At 34.7% G+C, this 15,864-nt stretch overlaps 1 long non-coding RNA gene across 1 annotated transcript; it reads left to right on the top strand.

Moving 5' to 3' along the window:
• Nucleotides 1-7,925: 7,925 nt before the first annotated feature.
• On the top strand, nt 7,926-8,739 carry LOC149219085 (uncharacterized). Its single transcript, XR_016248676.1, has 3 exons — nt 7,926-8,294; nt 8,434-8,525; nt 8,656-8,739. It is a non-coding gene; the product is annotated as an uncharacterized LOC149219085 (long non-coding RNA).
• The last annotated feature ends 7,125 nt before the right edge of the window (nt 8,740-15,864 follow it).

Below are 15,864 nucleotides of genomic sequence, written 5' to 3' on the forward strand. Positions count from 1 at the left end.
TTCCCTCATGCTAAGTTGTAGAGTTCTTCTCAATGCAATAAGTTTTAAAATGTTGTAATAATTAACCTACAATTACAATATTACAAAAGATAACTTGTAATTAAAATTTATTTGATCAATTGTAAATGAAGATAAGTATTCAGAGATCTATCTTCTGGATCCATTACATAAATCTTCTAGATTATCGACGCTTTTCGAACCAACTAATATAGTTAATATCAAGGACCATTAGATGAAGAGAATCTGATCCAATATGGGGAATAAAAAGGGGGGAGAACCAACTAATATAGTTAATATCAAGGACCATTAGATGAAGAGAATCTGATCCAATATGGGGAATAAAAAGGGGGGAGAATTCCTACGAGCCCAAATATTAGGTCAAAGGTAAAAAAAAAATAGTCATTTTTTATTTATTTATTTCCCAACTGTTATTTTCTTCGACCTAATCTTTGGGCTTGTAGAAATTATTCCGTCATTTTTATTACCTCTATTAGATCAAATTCTCTTCATCTAATCGTATTCAAGATGAACCACATTAACTAGTTCGAAACAACATGCAATCTAAAAAAATTATGTGATAGATCTGGAAGATAGATTTATGAATAACTCTACTTACGAAAACCTCCATTCGAAGATAAGTATTTTTAGTGTAAAAAAAACATAAATAATTTGTTGCAATTACAACTTAACATTATAATAGTAATAATTATACATTAGATTATTTTGAAATTGTAATATTTGTATATATTTATTTTAAATAATATAATAGTAATAATTATACATTAGATTATTTTGAAATTGTAATATTTGTATATATTTATTTTAAATATTATATTTATGATTTTTTTATTTATATAAATTTAATAAAAAAATATTATATTTTTTCATATTATTTTAAAAATATATATTATTGTGGAGATCAATGTTCAAACCCCGTGCAATAAAATCAACCAGTCATTCTCATGTTCAAAATTTAGAATATACCTATCTATCTTCCATATATATCATTTATTTAAAATAATTTTAAAAAATCATTAATTTTTTTTTAATTTAAACTAGAGGGTTAAAAAATCTGCCAAAAAAATGTTTTGATTTATTTAATAGACATTTATGGAAAAAGGATTTATAAAAAATATAAATTTAAAAAATTATGACAAATTGTATCTACGTTATTTTTCCCTTATGTTTCCCTTTATATGTATTTTTGTTAAGTGCAGTAGTGATAATAATATACGTATATAAAGGCGTTTTCAAAACAAACCAAAAAAAATGAAATAATAGAATATATCATAAGTTTAAACAATTATTTTTTTAATTCAAATTTTTAAGTTTAAGCAATCACCTTTCAATTTAAAGTTTTAAGTTCTTCTTTTTCCAATCGAGAAATTAAAATTTGATATTAAATTTTTCCTTTTTCTTTTTTTATTTTGTATTATATAATTTTACACTAGATTTTGTAGCAAATATTTTAGGTATTATAGATTTAATTGTTCAACAAGTTTAATTGTTTTCTTCATTTATATAATTTTACACTAGATTTTGTAGCAAACATTTTAGGTATTATAGATTTAATTGTTCAAAAAGTTTAATTGTTTTCTTCACTCCAATAGGAATACATGATTTTCTCTCGATGGTGGTGTAAATGTTGATTTAATAGGGGCTTTGGAGGTAGCGCCCGCCACCCCCTAGTACACACTTAGCATTTAATGAGGGAGGACGAGACTTTCCCTCACATGCATGTGCATGTAGCCTATCATTTGGCAGGTTGTTTTAAATGACTTGAATGTGCGTTGAGATATTCTGTGGTGAGTGGAGAGGAATTGAGGGAAGGACCTCGGCCTCCTAGTGTAGCTTCTTTGCTAAAGTTGAGTGCGTAAGCATCATTGTGGTATGGGTTTTGGTCGGATTTGAAGGTCTAAGAGGAGGTCGGTTCAGTCAGCATAAGCGGAGATTAAATGTTTTGGGCTCCTTGGATACCTGGTCTTGTGCATGGTCGCTAGGAGATTGCTTTTCAAAAGGATTATTGAGGACGTATAGTTTCATGTGTGGGGCAAATTCTCATATTTGTTCTCAGTTATGCTTGGTCTCCTTCTTTTTGCAGTTCGTCGTGTCTGGGTTTGTGGTTCTAGGGCATAAAACTCTGTGTATAAAATTTCAATTCTTTTCCTGTTGCATTAGTTCAGGGTGTTTTGTCAATTTATTATTGGGTATTGTTCATGCGCCCCTATTTAAGGCTTAAGTTGGGGAATGTGATTCCAGTTCGAAGTGAATTATGGGGGTCTTGTAGGGTTAGGTTTATTCTCTACTTAGACAAGCTTTGGTTGGCAGTGAATGGTGTGTGGTCACACACTTATGGGTTTCGAGGTCTTCTAGTCTTTACGTTTTTCTCTCTTGTTCAATGGTTAATAATAAAAAGGTCTTGGCTGAGGAAGTTGTATCCTCAGTCTCAATTGTCAAGTAATCTATAAAGTCTGGGGCAAGTTTTTGGAGTTTTTTTAATGATCTAGTATGTTGGTACCCTGGTCTTGTAGGAGGTGGGTCTCGTTCATTCTCTTAATTTTTTGCAGGTAGAGGTATTCATAACAATTGAAGTAAGTGTGCCCCCTCAGGTCTCAGTTATGCTTCCAAGACAGAGAATGAGGTGTAGGTAGGGGGGTGGTGGCAAAGCTCAGTAAAGGCAACGAGGCAGTAGAATCTTTTCTCATGACTTGGTTGCCACTTATTTTAATGTTGTTTCATTGGACACTCTAAGGGAACTTCACAAGCTTGAGACCCAAGCGGGGATTGAAAGACAAACTCTCTCAGATTATGAGCTCATGGAGGATATGTTCGCTTGGGTTTCTGACCCTGCACATACTAGGGGCAGGAAGAAGCAATACTTAAACTCCATGGCTCTTCATTGGCAAATGAAGACCTTGTTAGGCCTGATCCTAAAGGATAAGCAAGTGGAGAAGTATAATGTTTTTGCATCCTTGGAGGACATCAAGAGGACGCTAAAAAATCAACAGTTTTGCTTGGGTAGAATCGACTCCCACTTGTCGCGTGTGGAAATCCATATTTACTGTGAATTGGATGGGGTGGACCTAATGGATCCTCCTAGTTCTAGTGTGAGGACTCCAACAAATATTTTTTCCTCGGATAATGACCAGTGAGTTGGCAGTGCAGTGTGATGGTTTTCGTGGTGGTTCTTGGCTTGTTATGCAGGGCACTTGGCATTTCTTTTGGTCTCCTCTTCATATGTTAGTATTCGTGGCGGTTCTTGGCCCATTATGTAGGGCTTTTTTCATTTCTTTTGGTCTCCTTGTTGTACGGACAATGGCTGGTAGCAACAATACAGACTTATTATGGTTATCTATGTAAGGCAATTTTGTATGGTTTTATGAATGAATTTTGGGTAGATCCTTTATTATTTGAAAGTCGTCGATGACATTTGTATTTGGGTAATTTGGTTGTTATCTTTGTATGGGATTGTTGGGTTGTTATCTTTGTGTGGGATTGCTTGGTTGTTATCTTTACCCTTGGTCTTAATGTAATTTGGGTTATGGGAATTCTTTTATTTTTGGATGGGCATGGGGACTCTGTTGTTCTAGTCGTCAGTTGTAGCAAGTTGAGGAGATGCTATATCCTCCATGGCCACTTTGGAAATTCGTGTAAATCCATGTAAATCTGATTTTTTATTGATATAAAGCCTTAATTCACAAAAAAAAAAAAATTAAAAAAAAAAAAATTGGAATACATGATTTTCCTTAATAGAATATATCAGTGTAGTCTAACAAGGTGTCATTTTCTCCTGGAAAAACAATGGGAATTTAACCATGATTTTGATAAAATCTAGTGATGTTTTTTGGAAATCCAAGTTACAACTGTCAAGCTTCAAGATTTTGGGTGCCATAAGGGTTTTTTTATGGTGTTGAATCCATTTCCACCATCAAAAACAAGCTTCAAACACTCCTACTCTTAGATTTTTTGAAAATAAAATGGTCGGATTTTTATGGTTTTTGGTTGTTTGAGTGAAATTGATGCTTCATTAGACAATGCCAAATATATCTCAGCAACAAAAAGAGGGGTTTTATTGCTGAATAGATTACAAAATTACCCCAACAAAACACAGAATTTACAACACATAATGCTACTAGGGATTTTTTTAATATACTTCATCCACCATTAGGGAATTATATCATGCTTGATTTGGCAATTAATCTTTAATTTACAGCCCTCTTTAGCATACTTATCAACTTCTCTATTGAATTCTCTCAGGCATGGAAATATGCTTTGGATAAGATATATTTTGCAATTTACTTGATTCTTTTCATGATGTTTTCCATAGATTTCTCCTTTGGGAGGGAGTCTTTGATAAGAGGATGCAAGATTACGAGAGAAACTGTCATAACCGTAAGTATGTCTGCTGCATGTTGCTTGGCTAGAAAAAGTCGTTATTAGATACCATATATCTCTAATTGATTATTTATCACATAACCAAGACCCCATGAATACCTAAACATTGTGTCCTCCTCGAGGACATAGAGTACTTCTCCCCCTCATGTCGCCTTGATATCAAACTTTTCATAATAATATATATACTTCTAATATAATATTAAACAAGTGGTACACACAACACAATCCCTATTAAACAAGTTTGAATATAACTAGCAATTGCCCTTAAAAGTGCAAAGGTACATCGAAGGAATGGAACATTTGGAAAATCATCTTGCCACCAAAAAAGCCCACCACTACTAAATGGATGTGCTTAAAATATGCCAAAATCTCCAATGCAAACATTATTAATAATTATTTAAATGATTGATTTTATTCTAACTTACAAATGGTTTTGATACTCACATCATAAACTATGAGCCCATTAGAGTTCATAACATTGAATCTGAAAACTTATTCCATAATCACAACTATTCCATCTTACATGCCACTTAGCCTTGATGCAGATCCAAATCCAAATTTTTTATATATATAAACCTTAAATTGCGATCTTCTTTTTAGTAAATTACTATTTCAAAAAATAACGTGATATATAAATTTTATATGATTAGTATTCATTAGTAAATGTTGAGAAAGAAGATAGGCTTTCGTTAAATTTTTTTGGTTTAAATATGTGTGAAAGAGAAATTATCTCCATAATTACCTTCTTCATAATATTTGATTGCATAATATCCTTGCTTGAAACGTGTTTGAAGTTTTTACGTGTTTGAAGTTTTTAATGATTAAAAACAATAAAAGTGGACCAATGAAGTTAAGGAGACAATGGCGTGACTAATAAACATGGCGGAGTATTTCAAGCTTTATGTTTATCTCTTAACGCAAAATTAGGAATACTAAATTCAATAGTAGTAATTCGTCTGTGAGTTCGAGACTAAGGTGGTCAGATGTCTAAAAAATCATAACCTAATCGTTATTTTTGCCACGTGCTCAAATATTGTTGGAAGAAGGAGGACGAAAACGAGCTACTTTGATTGTCCTTATCTATTGGTTTAAATATGTGTGAAAGAGAAATGATCTCTTTAATTACCTTCTTCCTAATATTCAGTTGCATAATATACTTGGCGTAAATGTGTTTGAAATTTTTAATGCATAATATACTTGGCGTAAATGTGTTTGAAATTTTTAATGATTAAAAGTAGTTGACGTGGACCATTGAAGTTAGAGAAACGTGGTGGATAATAAACATGGCAGAGTATTTCAATCTTTATGTTTATCTCTTAAAACAAAATAGAAATACTAAATTCAATAGTAGTAATTCTTCTCCGAGTTCGAGACTAAGGCGATCGAATATCAAAAAAATCAAAATTTAATCGATGTTCTTACCATGTGCTCAAAATTGTTGGAAGAAGGAGGACATAAATGAACCTCTTTGAGACTAAGGCGAATATCAAAAAAATCAAATTTTAATCGATGTTCTTACCATGTGCTCAAACATTGTTGGAAGAAGGAGGACATAAATGAACCTCTTTGAGACTAAGGCGATCGAATATCAAAAAAATCAAAATTTAATCGATGTTCTTACCATGTGCTCAAACATTGTTGGAAGAAGGATGTTCTTACCATGTGCTCAAACATTGTTGGAAGAAGGAGGACATAAATGAACCTCTTTGAGACTAAGGCGATCGAATATCAAAAAAATCAAAATTTAATCGATGTTCTTACCATGTGCTCAAACATTGTTGGAAGAAGGAGGACATAAATGAACCTCTTTGATTGGTTGGATTGCCCAACAAAACCCATCATAAGAACACCTTCAGCATAAACATGAAAAAGTCACAAATATATATTTAGCATAAACATGAAAAAGTCACAAATATATATATATAAAGAGAGAGACTAAAAATAGAGTCACATGGATTGAATTTATATATATAAAAGAGAGACTAGAAATAGAGTCACATGGATTGAATTTACAATTGTGCATGACAAATATTAACACACATCAATTTTAAAAATTTCGTTATTTTTTCATCTAATTAAGTCTGTCTCCCTAACAAACAAATAATCCCTAACAAACAAATTAAATTATGAATATGAAAAAGAAAACGAAAATAGTTATTAGTACGTGGGATCCTACTTTAAGATGGGGTTGTAAGAAGCTACCACTACATGTGGCTTTATCAAGCCAAATACAATGGTTATATTTATATCATGCGGCTTTATCAAGCCAAATACAATGTTTATATTTATATCATGCAACATTATATGATGCAACATTTATATATTTTATCAATTTTTGTATTGACATTTTAGTTATTAAAACTATGCATGTGGTGGAATAATTAAAGAAGTGGGGGCATCGTTATATCTACGAGCATTATTATTAAGTGATAGCCCATAAAATATTCATACATTTTTTGAAGTTATATAACCAGGTCAAAATTATGCTTATAACATTGTACAAATGACAGGCGCACATGATGGAAAGGTTTGAAACATTGTTCAACAACAAAAGTGGTATTATTCATGGTTTAAATGTTGGAACAATTAACCAAGAGATGGTACATGTCTTACGCAAGCTTATGCGCCCTACTTTTATTTGTAGTTTACGGTGCTTATATGGTCCATTTGGCACGTAATCCCCTCGTGAGATTTTTTTTTAATGTTATGTAATACTCTACTTCTCAGCAGTGTCACGAGTAGCTAATGAAGATAATAAAATGTTTGATTCAATGAATATTTATGAGGAAATATGAGCAGGAATGATATGTAATAAGTCACGTGAAACCACTGTCATTCTTCGTAACGTAGACAAACAAGGGACAGCAACTAGTCCCTGCCTAGGGTTGGAACAAAACTAGAGAGGCGGGAGGGCAAACCAGGGGTGCGGTGGTGAGCGCATGTTTCAATGTGTTGAAGGACTGCTACAGACAGTTGGTGTGCGTGCATTGACTAGAGAGGTCTTCCACATGGGATGCAGGAAGGAGACGTAATCCTGGGGAGGCATTGATTGATTGACTCGATTGATGTTATATGTGTCAACACGACGTGCATGTTGCCCATGTGTTTGAACTCGAAGTATGCATCCAGGATTGCATGCAAGCCATGTGCATGTGTGCACCATTATCGTACTCTTTAGAAAGGTCGCATACAGACTTACATGCACATGTGTTTGAACTCGAAGAATGCATCCAGGATTTTATGCAAGCCATGTGCATGTGTGCACCATTATCGTACTCTTTAGAAAGGTCGCATACAGACTTACATGCACATGTGTTTGAACTCGAAGAATGCATCCAGGATTTTATGCAAGCCATGTGCATGTGTGCGCCATTATCGTACTCTCTAGAATGGTCGCATCCAGACTTACTTTGTATTACAGTAAAGACGGAGCTATGGCATAGCATGGTAAAGACTGAGCTATGGTGCCTTTGCCCTAGATCTCGGCTCTGCAAGTGAATCAACAAGGTCAAAAAAGAGACCTGACAAGGTCAAAAAAGAGACCTGATATCAGCAAGACAATTGGGAACGGGAGGAACTTCTCCTGTCTCTGTGCGTGTAACTGGGTAAACTCAATCTCGAAATGGATTTTCTACTCGATCTATTGCCTTTTTTCTATCTGCGTTCTTCTCTAAATATTCCATATGGTTGGGTTCTTGGAGAAGGGCATCTTTCGTAAATTTTCTGAAGATAAAGTGAGGTCATAAAGGAAGATCAGCAAGGATCTCACCAAAATAGGTAGCATTATGTTGTCGATAGTTCCCTTAGTTCTCGGGTAACATAGGCGTGATAGCGGAACGAAATTATGAGGTTTCAAAGGCTTCTGCTTCAGTTCGATCCAGTTGGTTTCATAAGCAAAGGTAGCACCCCAGGATCCGTTGCTAAGGCTGTTGTCTTGACTTATGATGTTAGAAGTACATTGTTTTAGAAATCATCCTTAAGATCATGAATCTTGAAAGTGTTCCATTTTCTTCTTGGATTTGAATGGTGTGTTTCCAGGAAATAAATGATATTCGAAAAAGGTGTGAAGCAGAGACAACTCAGACAACAAGGGAGTGATTATGAGGGAGAAGGAGAAGGAGAAACTAAAGGTTGGCATATTATCAGAATCGTGACTGAAATAATTTTGGTTTTTGTATTTTCTGACTCAGTAGATATTCTGGAGTTCCTGTTGTTGTTTTATTGGAGCATTCCAATTGTTTGATTGTGTCGAGTTGTCAGGCAAGTCGAATGCTCCAAGAGGAAAAACAAAATTATGAGCAAAGAATTGCAAAAGTACAAGAAGAGGCGTCCCGCTGTTTACAAGAAGTTTGAATGGAACATGAATCCATGAATCATTAGTAAGTTTTTCTTTTAAGGTTGTCAATGGTCACTGATAATTCTAAATTTTAAATATTACTTGAAACATTGTGTCTTGATTTAAAGATTTGCATAGCCCTTGAAACATGGTGCCGTGATTTAAAGATTTGCACAGCGAGGGCTGGTTGAATGAAGCCTATGCGCTGTTTGAATGAAGCGTATGCGCTGTTGGGAAAAAAAGTTAGGATGCGTCCCGATGATTATACTTGTACCGTCTTTATAGATGAATTCTGTAAGAAAACTGGTTATTTACATAACATACATTTCTATGAATTCTGTAAGAAAATTGGCTATTTACATAGCATACATTTCTAGAAAACTGGCTATTTACATAGCATACATTTCCATGGAACTGAACTGGGAGTTTTTGTTTTCGATTGTAAGCTAATTAAAGTTTATTGTTTTCAAGAGTAAGCTACTTGAAGTTTATAAAATCTCCAGATATATTATTCCTTCTAACAAAGTCCTACAACTGCAACAAAAATTATTGTTTTATTATTGTTTTCAGTGGTAAGCTAACAAAAAAATTATTGTTTTCAGTAGTAAGCTAACAAAAAATTATTGTTTTCAGTAGTAAGCTAACAAAAAATTATTGTTTTCAGTAATAAGCCAATTGAAATTTATAAAATCCCCAGATTTATGATTCTTTCTAATAAAGTCCTGCAACTGCAACAAAGAAGAAGAAGTCCTGCAACTGCAACAAAGAAGAAGACATGTAGATTACCTATGAAGGCATAGTGTAAATCAATTGGTGCACAGTGAGCAGTCCTGCAACTGCAACCAAAAAGAAGACAAGTAGATTTCCTATGAAACCAAAAAGAAGACAAGTAGATTTCCTATGAAGGCATTGATAGCAGTGGGCACAGTGTAAATCAATGGGTGCACAGTGCAATGGGTGCACAGTGGGCACAGTGCAAGCTTAAGGCTGTTGAAATTGTGTGGACTTGATATCGGTTACCTTGGATCTGTTCTAGTGCTCTTTCCCAAGAAAAAGTCCCTTGCAGGCTACGGTACACAACATTACCTTGCCTTTAGATGGGCTATTGAAGGCTACGGTACACAACACAACATTACCTTGCCTTTTGATGGGCTGTTGAAGGTACACAACACAACATTACCTTGCCTTTTGATGGGCTGTTGAAGGCTACGGTACACAACACAACATTACCTTGCCTTTAGATGGGCTGTTGGAGCACTGCACAGCCTATGATCGTCTTGTTTTCGACACCGCAGCAACATGCATTCACCTGTTTTCGACACTGCAGCAACATGCATTCACCGCACAACTTATGATCGTCTGGTTTTCACACCGCAGCAACAACCTGGCATTGCTGGCAACCTCAACCGCCTTTAATGACTTTAGCTTAGTCCTCCTATAATAACATAGCACTTCAGCATTTCATAGCATTTAATACACAAAACTAATTCCATCATTAGTTGGACACTTTTTTTTGAAAAAATAATGAAATAAAAGAATATAACTTATGATTTTGGGTTCCCTGCCTCGAGAAGAGGCCAAATAAAAAATAAAATGACAAAAGTTATTTTAGTAAAAAAAACAAAAGTTATTTTAGTAAAAAAAATATATCAAAGACAGCAAAACTTTTTGAATTATTCAAAATAGTAACCAAATCAAATTAATATTAATACTCACATTCATTACTATAATGATTAATATTAATACTCGCATTCATTACTATAATCCCTGCTTGCCTGCAACCCAATAAGGAATATTGCTTTTACGGTCAATGTATTCACCCATTCTTTACAATAAAACTTTCGTCGACATAATTCAAATGAATAAACTTGATTTATAATCAATGTTGATTATGGATGGTAAAAATGAATCACGGAGTTACATCAATCTTAGCCTATGTAGATATTTAATATAAAAAATATAAAGTTAATATTAAAAATGGTATAAAATTACAAAAACAATGTAAATTCTCATTTACTAACGTAATAATACTATCAAGTGCATAAAATATGTATTAAAGTTGTTGAAATACAAAAGTGAAAGTTATTAAAATTTAATAAAACTAGCGTAAATGCAAAACTAAAGTTTATAGGATAACAAGGCAAGCTGCGAGGCAGCAAGTCCCTGCATTGAGTGGGGTAGTTGCTCAAGCAAATGTTGTACAGGGGCAAGGTTTCTCTGCTGTTCATGAAAAGAATATTCGAAACAGAACCACCAGTTGTTTACCCATCCGCTAAAGCAAAGGCATTAAACTGCTATGCATGAGACTGCTTCTTCTGGCATTAACTTTAGGTTCTATACACCATCATGTCATATCCTGAAATCAGAGGACTGGTATCCAATGTCCATGAAGACTAACAAAAAATGCCAAACACATCCAGGTAATGTCTCCGAGGGTGAACCAGAGTCTGCTGGAAGAATCAATTTTCAGTTGATTAAAGGCCAGAACAAGACTTCAGTTATTCTTTGTAATACAAATGCACCAAGAAGAATATTGACCTAAAAACTAAATAATGAGGATGACAAGCTTCTCTGTTTGATCCTCATGAATTTGAAGAATTGCAGTGTGCAGCAACCCTACATTCAATTCTTTATTTTATATCTGAGACTTCAGTTCAGTAGCACAGCTAATTTGCAGAAACATGAGATCAACTAGGAATTGTTCTAAACCGTGTTGCTCTTCCAAAATCCAATAAATTACTGCACTTCACATTTATCAATATAGAAAACCAGTCTGAGACACTATCCTCCCCATAAATAATTTTCCACGCTTTTAACCAGGATATAATACAGAAGCTTATAGTGGCATCAACCGTCGATGCTTGAAAAACCATAGAAAAGAACAAAAAATGATGAGCCCAGTAACTCCAGTTATTATCAAAACCCACTTGAAAGCCTTAGGTTTTTCAAACAGATCAATTGGAATATTCATGCCAAAGACTCCAGCTACAACTCCAAATATAGCAACAACAAAAGTTGCAGTCGCGAGCAATAGTTCAAACTGTATCAGCTGGTTTAGAACATTATCTTGTTGAGGGGCATTCTTAAAAATTAGAAACACCTCAAAATAAAGTCAATAAAATATAAAAGTAATACTACAACCATTCCTAAGTGTACTGAGCCAAACACCTAACAGAAAAGATGCTTATTATCTTGCCAAATTGCAACCCCTCGCCAAGTGGGGGAATATGAGGCAATGCCGAGAACCTGGAATGGAAGGATTTATGCAATTGAAAGATTCAATACAACCTAAACTCAAACCAAGCATTGAGGCTTACAAGTTGAATTTTTATGAAATCCTCTATATCATCTATATATTCCTTTAAGAGCCAAATTGGTAATGTTTTGCAAGAAACGATGCTAAGAAACAAAAGTTTAGATCATAAGATAAAAACATGCCCCATTTGGAACGAAAACAAGCTCTGAAACAGATAACTATTCATGGAGCTAAAATTGTATATTTCAGGGTAAAGAGAAATATGAGAAGAAATAGGCCAAAAAAGGTAGGTGCTACCTTTTTTGTTATGTGAACTTATACCTTGAATTAATGTAAGACATCTATTAGTTCAAACGTCATAGAGATGGATAGAGCCTGCAGCAAGCACTAGAGCAGAAACAATACATGCCACCTAATGATCAATGTCAGAAACAATAAATACTACCAACTGAGCCAACCATCTGATATCTAGTTATGTTGATGTGCATCTTTGTATGTAATGTAAAATGATAAGCATACTGTCAATCTCATTTAATGAGATAAGAGATTTGTCTAGAGAAGAAACTCAGGCACATACCACTTTCAACAAATACAAGATGGGTTAAATCTGGGTGAGGCAACCTATTAAAGTAAATCAGATCATTCTGTTGATTAAGACAACACCCTCATTCTGATCATCTTAGAAGTTAGAAATAGCTAGCCAGCAAGAACCCCTGAAACAGAAAGAAGAGTCTATCCTTTTATTCTCATCATCACCTTTCTAATGCCAACAAATTCCTCACGCCTTTCTAATGCTTCATGCTAGAGAAGGCCTGAAGCAATTTCTAATAAAAATAAAAGTTCAAGCAAGTCTTATTAAAGAACAGATAATAGTTCTACTAGTTCTTGGCCATGATATCATAACAATAACTCTTTCAGATATAAAAGATTGTTTTTGAAAAATAGTTTTTTAACCTTGATTGAAAATTTAGTTTATTAAAATAGATCCCTGGACACTAGCATTCATGTTTTGAAATCAAATGCATTTACATAATATAAGATTTCGAGGAATACATATGCTCCAAGTTAAAACCATCAAAAAAAGGCAACAAGGCAGTTCAGTTATGCTCCAATGCAAACATGACCTTGCAGACTACAAACCGTACATTTGATTACCTGCAATTTAAGAACAATCAAGCCAATCCACTTGCATATGTCAAAGTTTTCTCTAACAAAGTTTTTTGCTTGGTCAAACTGTCCTGTAGGATCCTCTGGAAAATCCTGCAGATCAAATAAAAACAACATGATAGTTTATACCAAAACATATAAAGCATAAATATCATACGAATGATATGCCTTATTTTTACCAATTATGTGTGTTGTCAACAAAATGCTAAAAATGCATATAACAGCTACACTTACTTCTTCCCAGTTCTTATTGAAGAAAACATCGGCAGTGACTCCTGCCTCAGTTATCAAAAGCAGGCCAACAGATAGCATGTACTGTTATATGTTAAAGAAAACAAGTAAATACCCTGACAGCAGGATCAGTCATTGTAAATGTATATCAATCCACTGACAGAGCATAGGGCCCAAGGCCACACCTCAAAAACATATAGAACAAGCATAGAGCCTTCTACAATATATAAGGGATCAGCATTTGAATGTGGTCACGAAATAGGAAATACATTCATCATCACCTATGCAACCAACATAGAACCATTTCAAACATCCCTGGACACTAGCATTCATGTTTTGAAATCAAATGCATTTACATAATATAAGATTTCGAGGAATACATATGCTCCAAGTTAAAACCATCAAAAAAAGGCAGCAAGGCAGTTCAGTTATGCTCCAATGCAAACATGACCTTGCAGACTACAAACTGTACATTTGATTACCTGCAAAATAAGAACAATCAAGCCAATCCACTTGCATATGTCAAAGTTTTCTCTAACAAAGTTTTTTGCTTGGTCAAACTGTCCTGTAGGATCCTCTGGAAAATCCTGCAGATCAAATAAAAACAACATGATAGTTTATACCAAAACATATAAAGCATAAATATCATACGAATGATATGCCTTATTTTTACCAATTATGCGTGTTGTCAACAAAATGCTAAAAGTGCATATAACAGCTACACTTACTTCTTCCCAGTTCTTATTGAAGAAAACATCGGCAGTGACTCCTGCCTCAGTTATCAAAAGCAGGCCAACGGATAGCATGTATTGTTATATTTTAAAGAAAACAAGTAAATACCCTGATATTTAAGCGTATTTAGCATTAAAAGAGGGTGTTCAAGCATGAAATAAAGATTCCAGAAAACAGCTTGTGACAAGTTGACCATGAATAACCGACCTACCTTAAATTGAAAGTCGGCAACTGTTTCTGCCGCTAATTCTAGATTAGAAGTTAAAATAAGGGAATCAACAAATGTTTCAAAGGTCCCCAAATAATAACAACAAAGCATCATGCTATAATAAAAAATAAAAAATAAGAGGACAATAAGTATAGGGTATAAGGTGTGAGATTCAATCAGAACTCATGATATTAAGCAAGACCCCTTCAGTTACCAAGACAGAGTTTCCTTGGAGTCTGGACTCAAATACCTTACAACATATTTATCCCAGTAGGGCTTCGAATCTCTATCTACAGCTGATATGCAAGAACCCTGAAACAGAAAGAAGAGGCCAAATTAAAAGGCAGATTTTAGGCTTGAAAGAGTGCGTGGAGGAGATAGAGGCTGCTACAGGCAGCGTTAAGGTTACTACTGAAGATATTTTTCGATGCCTTGCAACTAAGAAATTGCCTTCCATGGCCTTACTGCTCAGATGGGGACCGACAAAGCTTTAGAGCCACCAAAAAAAAAAACAAACAAACGATTTCAACCTAAAGGGTAAAGAATGCCACTAAATAAAGTGATTCTAAAGTGCATTCTAGGCTTACTAAATAAAGTGCATTCAATCTACGGCAATATTTCGACATGCATTTTGACAGATGTCATTGAGTAACGTTACACGTTTGTTTAGGAGAGAGCTGACAGGTTGCCTTGTTCCTTCCTGACTTAGCGAACTCGTCCATAAGCTCTTCGTGCCATAGCCAGATCTTTTCGTGGCTCCGCCTCTCTTCAGGTCGCAAGGTTGAACCAGCAAGCAGGTCCAAGTCCTTTTCATTTCATCTCCCAGCCCCAGGTCCATTTCATTTCATCTCCCAGCCCGGATGCAGAAACTAGGAGAACTTAATGGACAAGAAAGACAGAATGAAATACTACATTACCTCAGGCTGAGTGCTCTTACTGGAGTAGTGGCACTGGTACCATTTAGTATACTTGTTTTATCTTTGAATTTCTAATAAATGCTCATTGTCAGACTAATTAGTTGCATAAAGATGCTATGTACTGAAACAATAAGGTTGTTCTGTAATAATTGGGGCTAACTGAATTGGCTAAAATTCTTCTGTCTGCATTGCATTTGGCCCATTGATTCTGTCTGCATTGCATTCTGGTGAATAGAGAATGGCAGAATGATATTTGTGTTGACAGGGGCATTCTACAGCCCAAGTAGATGGATAGCCAACATAATGTGTGTTTCCACCCCAAACTATGCTAATTATATTATCGTTTGCTTCACTGTACAATAAACAGTTTATGTTATTCGCTTCCAGTTCGACTTTGCATCATCTAGAGATGGAAGAAGTTGCTCGGTTCCCGCAGGTGACTTTGACAGGCATCTAGTTTGGCCTTGCATCATCTACAGTAAGTAGCATCAACGCTTCTGTTTAATTCTGTAATTCTGTAGCAAAACAAGTTTAAAGTTCTTCTGTTTAATTCTGTAGCAAAACAATTATGTAGCATCAACGCTTCTGTTTAATTCTGTAATTCTGTAGCAAAACAAGTTTA

This window comes from Pinus tabuliformis, chromosome Q, assembly GCF_031772625.1.
Source record: "Pinus tabuliformis cultivar Carrire ecotype Pingquan chromosome Q, CPIR1, whole genome shotgun sequence".
Lineage (NCBI taxonomy): Eukaryota > Viridiplantae > Streptophyta > Pinopsida > Pinales > Pinaceae > Pinus > Pinus tabuliformis.